Source organism: Lolium perenne, chromosome 5 (genome assembly GCF_019359855.2).
Source record: "Lolium perenne isolate Kyuss_39 chromosome 5, Kyuss_2.0, whole genome shotgun sequence".
Taxonomy (NCBI): Eukaryota; Viridiplantae; Streptophyta; class Magnoliopsida; order Poales; family Poaceae; genus Lolium; species Lolium perenne.
In genome coordinates this window covers 259907486-259913746 of record NC_067248.2, presented here as the reverse complement: position 1 = coordinate 259913746, position 6261 = coordinate 259907486, and positions in this window count along the sequence as shown.

Genomic DNA, 6261 nt, shown 5'->3' with positions numbered 1-6261 from the left:
TTTATGCCCGTTTCAAACTATATTCAAAACGGCGGGCATGAAGATCCTTCGTTCGGGGTGGAGTTTCGCTAAAATTTCACTGGATCTCTGATGAAATAGCATGTTGTGAACCCAATAAATATTTTTACAAAAAATATTGAGCATTATATCATGTGCCTGTAGTTCAAATTTGGCCGGCCTCCTACCGATACGGCAGGAATTTGTCTTTTTCACGAGCGGTGGACGGAAAGGTTCCAGATACACCGGTTGGGAAATTATCCATCTTAGGTGGTCTAGTATTTTTGAAAAATGTGTTGGTACCAATGTGAAACTTTAATTTGGTGGTTGCTTCACAAAACACCCCCTTTTCGGCACCTCGAAAATGGAAAATGGATTTTTCGTGCGATGAAAAGGAAAACTTCCTCCTGCAACATCGTAAGACATCCCAAGATGCACATGTGTGCATAATATGGGTACATTATCACAAACTATGTCGCGATTCTATCAGTAACTCCTTGCTTGCGGGAAGAGTTTCTCGGGCGGAGCTTCCGAAGATGTCTAAGACGGCCGGCCATCTAAGACATCTTCGAGAAACTCCGCCGGAGAGGCTCTTTCCTTCGAGGTCGCCGTCACCGGGTTATATACCAGCTACTGGTTGTCGGGTCTATACTAGCAGCTTCCGAGCGGGACTCCTAGCTTGCTTGTGGGAAGAGTTACTCGGGCGAAGCTTCCGAAGATGTCTAAGACGGCCGGCCATCTAAGACATCTTCGAGAAGCTTCGCCCGAGAGGCTCTTTCCTTCCTGGTCGTTGCCTCTCCTCTCTCTGCTTTCGGGCTGCTCTCTCTACTCTCCCCGGAGGGGCTATATATAGCGGCGTGCCTCTAGATAATCCCCTCCCCCCCAGATGAGGCCACCCCAGATAAGGCAAACACCAGATAAGCCTCCCCCAGATTAAGCCCCCCCATCTTTAGCACCGGTTCTAGCCACGAACCGGGATAAAAGGGGTATATAAACTAACCCAGCATCTCAGATTTAGCTAAATTTAAACTAAAACAACAACAACGACTTTATTGAAATTTAAACTAAAACAACGACAACGACTTTATTGAAATTTAACAAAATATATTAACTAAATTTAAACTAAAACAACAACAATGACTTTATTGAAATTTAACAAGATACATTAACTAAATTTAAACTAAAATAAAAACTTCTACTAGCTAGTTCTTCCACGCATCCGCTGCTACCCTCGTGGCTGCCGCCTCCTGCCGCAGCTGCTGCTGCAGCTCCTCCTCACGACGACGCTTATGCATCTCCTCACTATCCAGATCCGCCACACGCGGCCGCTTATGCAGCTCCTGGAGACTTTGCCTCTCAAATGCTTCTATGGTAGCCTCTAGCGCCGCCTCCTCCCACTCCTCTATCTCTGCGAGCTGCGGGTTCACCTTATCCGCTGCTGCCCTCCTGGCTGTCGCCTCCTGCTGCAGCTGCTGCTGCAGCTCCTCCCACTCCTCTATCTCCGCGAGCTACGGGTCCACCTCCACCGGCGGCGGGTGCGGCTTTGGGGCCATTGTGAAATGGGCTAGGGTTCGGTGATGAGTGAAGTGGGAGAGACGGGGACGTACTATTTATAGAGGGCGTGTAGGTGGGAAATCTCCGCGCTGCGCGTCGGGGCGGGAAAATATCCCGCGCGGCGTCGCGTGGCGGGAAAATATCCAGCGCGGTGTCGTGGCGGGAAAATATCCCGCGCGGCGTCGTGTGGCGGAAACCTATTCCGCGCGGCGTCGTGGCGGGAACCTATCCCGCGCGAAACACCCAAAAAAAAGGCAGGAAGAACCCAAAAGGCAGCCAAAATTTTGGCCTTTTGCACCGGTTCGTGGCTGGAACCGGTGCAAAAGGGTCTTTTGCACCGGTTCCAGCCACGAACCGGTGCAAAAGCTCCCAACTATAACTGCCGCGCGCCACCCTCTTCTTCCCCAATTCGCGCGAGGAGTGCTTGGACGCCGGCAGGCTACCAAAATTTGCACGCCCGTCGCCGTCCGCCCAACTCCCGCGCCGCCGCCCACCGGCCTCCGCGCCGCCGCCCACCGGCCTCCGCGCCGCCCGCCTCGCGCCACCGCCTCCTCCTCCGCCCGCGCGCGCGCCTCCTCTTCCTCCCGCGCCGTACACAGCTCTCTGGCCGGCCTCCTCCGCTCGTCCGCGCCACCGCCCCCTCCTCCGCCCGCCGCCTCCGGCCTGCTCCCGCCGCCGCCTCCTCTCCTTCCGCCCGCGCCCGTCGCCTCCTCCTCCCGCGCTGCTCGCCTCCGCCGCCGGCTTCTCCGGCCCGGCTAGCAAAGGTGAGGCGCCGGCCATCTCTTCTCCTTTATTTTTTGTTTTTTTGTTTTAATAGTTAGATTTAGTTAGGTAATTAAGTTAGATAAAATTTTAGATAGGAAAATTTAGTTAGGAAATTTTAGTTAGGAAATTTTAGTTAGATAATTTAGTTAGATTTAATTAGTTAGGAAATTTTAGTTAGATAATTTAGTTAGATTTAGTTAGAAAATTTTAGTTAGAAAATTTAGTTAGGTTTATTTAGTTAGAAAATTTAGTTAGAAAGTTAGAATTTTTTTGTTAGTAATATTAGTTAGAATTTTTTTCGTTAGTAATATTAGTTAGAAATTTTTTGTTACATAAAAAGTAGTGAAATTTATATGTTAGAAATATTTGTTAGATAAAAATGTATATGTTAGAAAAAAGTAGTAATATTTGTTAGTAATATATATTCATAAGTACTTTATTCAAATTCAATATTATATTTGTTAGTTTGCATATGATGCCGCGCCCGCCGCGTCCTGGAGCTAGGACAGTTATTGACCAGATGCTGCTGATGGGGGAGGTTCGGGACTGGGCTCCACCGGGGTGGCACTAGGAGGTGTTATCTTCCGGGGCGCGCACCTTGGTGCGGAATCCGGGTCCCGTCGTCAATCCGGATATTCTCTGGTGGAGGTCGCCTGGGCCACGGTCGTTTCAGAGGGAGCCGGCCCCGCAGGAGGTGGTAGCTCAGCGCATTAGAGAGGAGGACGAGCACGTTCGCCGTTACATGTATGCGTTGGACACCATGTATAGGACCGGATGGTCAGTTATGCAGGGATCTCACATTAGCTATGATCCCGTTATTGTTCCGTGGCTTTGGGTGTTCTGCCGGCGCAGCTCAGGACCCGGTCGGCGTCGTTGAGAGGTTCTACGGATGTATTAGGGTTAAATAAAAATGGACCCGATCGAGCTATATGTGTAACTCAGATCTTTGATTATGTATTGATCATTATCCTTAATTAGTACCTATATGTATGTGTAACTCTAATATTTGATCATGTATTGAGCATTATCCTTAATTACTGCTTCGTTGTGTTTATAGCATTAGAATAACTTGTAAGTCTTTGCAGAAACTATGGAACGGGACCTAGAAAAGGAATACATTGTCGAGGACATTATCTGTGATGATGATGATATCACCTCTCTTTACCTGAACCAATCCGGCGAGGGAGACGAGCAAAACCGTGGAGACGGCTCCGGTGAGGGAGATGAGCAAGACCACCGTGGAGATGGCTCCGGTGAGGGAGAAGGTGACGACTCCGATGAGGGAGAAGCTCACGGCGCCGAGGTGTATATATATTAATTAACCAAGCCTCCAGATTTGTGCATATACATATATTAACGTTGTTTCTTCTTTTAGACCTCCCGATCAACAAACTCTACTGGCAGAACTAAACGAGGCACGGCCAGAAAGATGGAAGACCATGAAAGGTGCACCATCACGGAAATCGCTGAAGATGGCGAACCGATTTCTCCCAAGGCTCACGCAAAAAAGTTTGTAAGTCAATGCGGAGTTATCGTTAGGGACACCATCCCGATCACCACTCAGGAATGGAAGAAACCTGCAAAGGAGGAAGGAGTTACTTATGTCGACATGAGATCCAAAAATCTGATGTTTAGGAAGCTCCTGGTAAATTTCATCTTACCGGAGCCAACTGACTCTGAATGTGAGAATGTCAGGCCAGACCCTGAGGATCCCGAGCTGAATATCGTACAGCGAAGAGTCAAGAAGTGGGCTCTTAAGAAGATGGCAATACAGTTCAACGACTACAAGAAGAAATTGGACAACATGTTTGTCAAGGAAAAAAAAGACTCCGGATTTCAATGGCCCCTATGAGAAGATAAAAGACCACTGGGAGGAATTTGTGAAGTACAAGACATCGGAGAGGGCAAAGAAAAGGTCAGTCACCAATAAGAAAAATGCTGCTAATAAGATGTACTTCCATACCATGGGGCGAGGAGGCTACAAGGCTGGCAGGCCTAAATGGGAGAACGACCTAATTGAACATGGGATCCAGCCAGAGGTTCGGAAATGGAACCAGCGGTCAAGAGATTGGTTTTACGCGCATGGGGGCAAGTTGAACGCAGAAGGGAAATGTATATATACACCAAGACATAAGAAAAACCCGCTTCCCATCGAAGCCTTTAGAAATGTTGCAAAGGAAGTTGAAGAGGGGAAGTTCCGTCCCGAAAGAGAGAAGGACCAGCTCGCACGCGCCCTTGGGAATCCTGAACACCCAGGACGAACACGAACCATACCAGGTGGCAAGCCGTCGTGTATTGGGTTTCCTGTAGAAACGAAGAAATATCCCGATAGAAGCCGTCAGAGGAAAAAGGATGTGGTTCAAGAACGCGTTTCTAAGCTAGAGGAGCAAGTGAGGCTGATAATGTCAGGCTCGGTCACCCAACCTCAAGCTAATCCGCAGATAGAAGAAGCTGCATTCGATGCTAGCGGCCAGGGATCTCAGCAGAAAAGCAGCGTGGCTTCCACGGAGCTGCCGGGTGATGATGCAGATGTGGATCCGTAGATGGCTCCTCGCTACCCTGTGGATCCGCCGATAGCTCCTTGCTCCCCTGTGGATCCGCAGATGGCTCCTCGCTACCCTGTGGATCATATCACAGAGTCGACACCTTGTGAGCTACATGTCAAAGTGATAGGCTACTTATTGCTCAAGGCAGCTGTCGTTGCCTATTCGACGGTACCTCTGAGGAGGGATCCTCACGAGGGGGAGAAGAAGTAGGGGCCATTGGGCGGAGAGTCCTCGGGACGGTGGTACGCGATTTACCTAGCTTCAGAACACCTGCTCGATGACAGGGCCTACTGCTGCTTGTCTAGAATTATCTGGGCGCTTTCGCGTTGTTACAATGGGTTGTGGTTGTGCCCCTTAGGGCTCCCAGGATCCGGCTTATAAAGGCGCCCGGATCTAGGGTTTACATGGAGAGTCCTAGCCGGATTACAGGTTGCCTAACTACGGTACAATGTCTTGCCGGGTACGTCAAGGATCCGCCTTCCATCTATGTCGTACTGGATCCGGGTTCCTCATGGGCCTCGACGGATCCGGCTTCCTTCATAGATCTGCCTGGATCCGGCTCCCTGATCCTGGGCTGGACTTCATCCTTCATGATCAACAGCAACTGGGCCGCCCGATGGGCCGCATGCCACATCACCGTCTGTGGGCCACCCGGGCTTGCCGGATCTAGGCACTGTCGATGGTACACCCATGAAGTATACCCACAACAGTAGCCCCCAGAGTTCTCCAAGATTCACCTCTTGTTTCTGCCTTGGTAAAGCTTCCAACATTACTCTCAGCAACACGGGGAAACTTGAAGAACTCCAGCTTCACTTTATCTTCTCTCCAACTTTTAGTCGGAAAATTCCTTTGTCCCGCGGGACTTCATCCATCGACAACATTGTTACAACGTGTCTCCAGGTTACTTCCCTGCTGAGATAACGGTTAATAGTTTTTAAACTTCTACCCGGAACCTCGAAAAGTTCAAACGGTTCCGCCAATCTTGGCGCCATTTTCGGGTGATTTGAGCGGTAACTTATCCTTAGCCATTTTTACCGCTTAGGGTTTACGACACGTGTCAGCTATCCAACGGCGCGACGCTTGCGTTCCGACCACAGGATGCGGAGCTCGAATCTCCTCCCGCGGCCTATAAATATCTCACCGTCCACCCTAATCTCCCATTCACCTCCCTTTTCACCTCTCGCCTCAGCGCCGCCTCCGAGCTCCTCCTCCGCCGTGCCGGAACCCGCCGGAAGATCGCCGGAGTTTGAGCGCCGCCGTGAGCTGTTCGTCCAGTTCATCGAGTTCTTAAGTCCGGCGAGCCACCGCAGCAAAAAACTTCACCGCCGGCGACTCCGACCACCGCGGACTCCATTCCGGTAAATCCTTCGAGCTCCATCTTTTGGCCGTACTTGGTAGG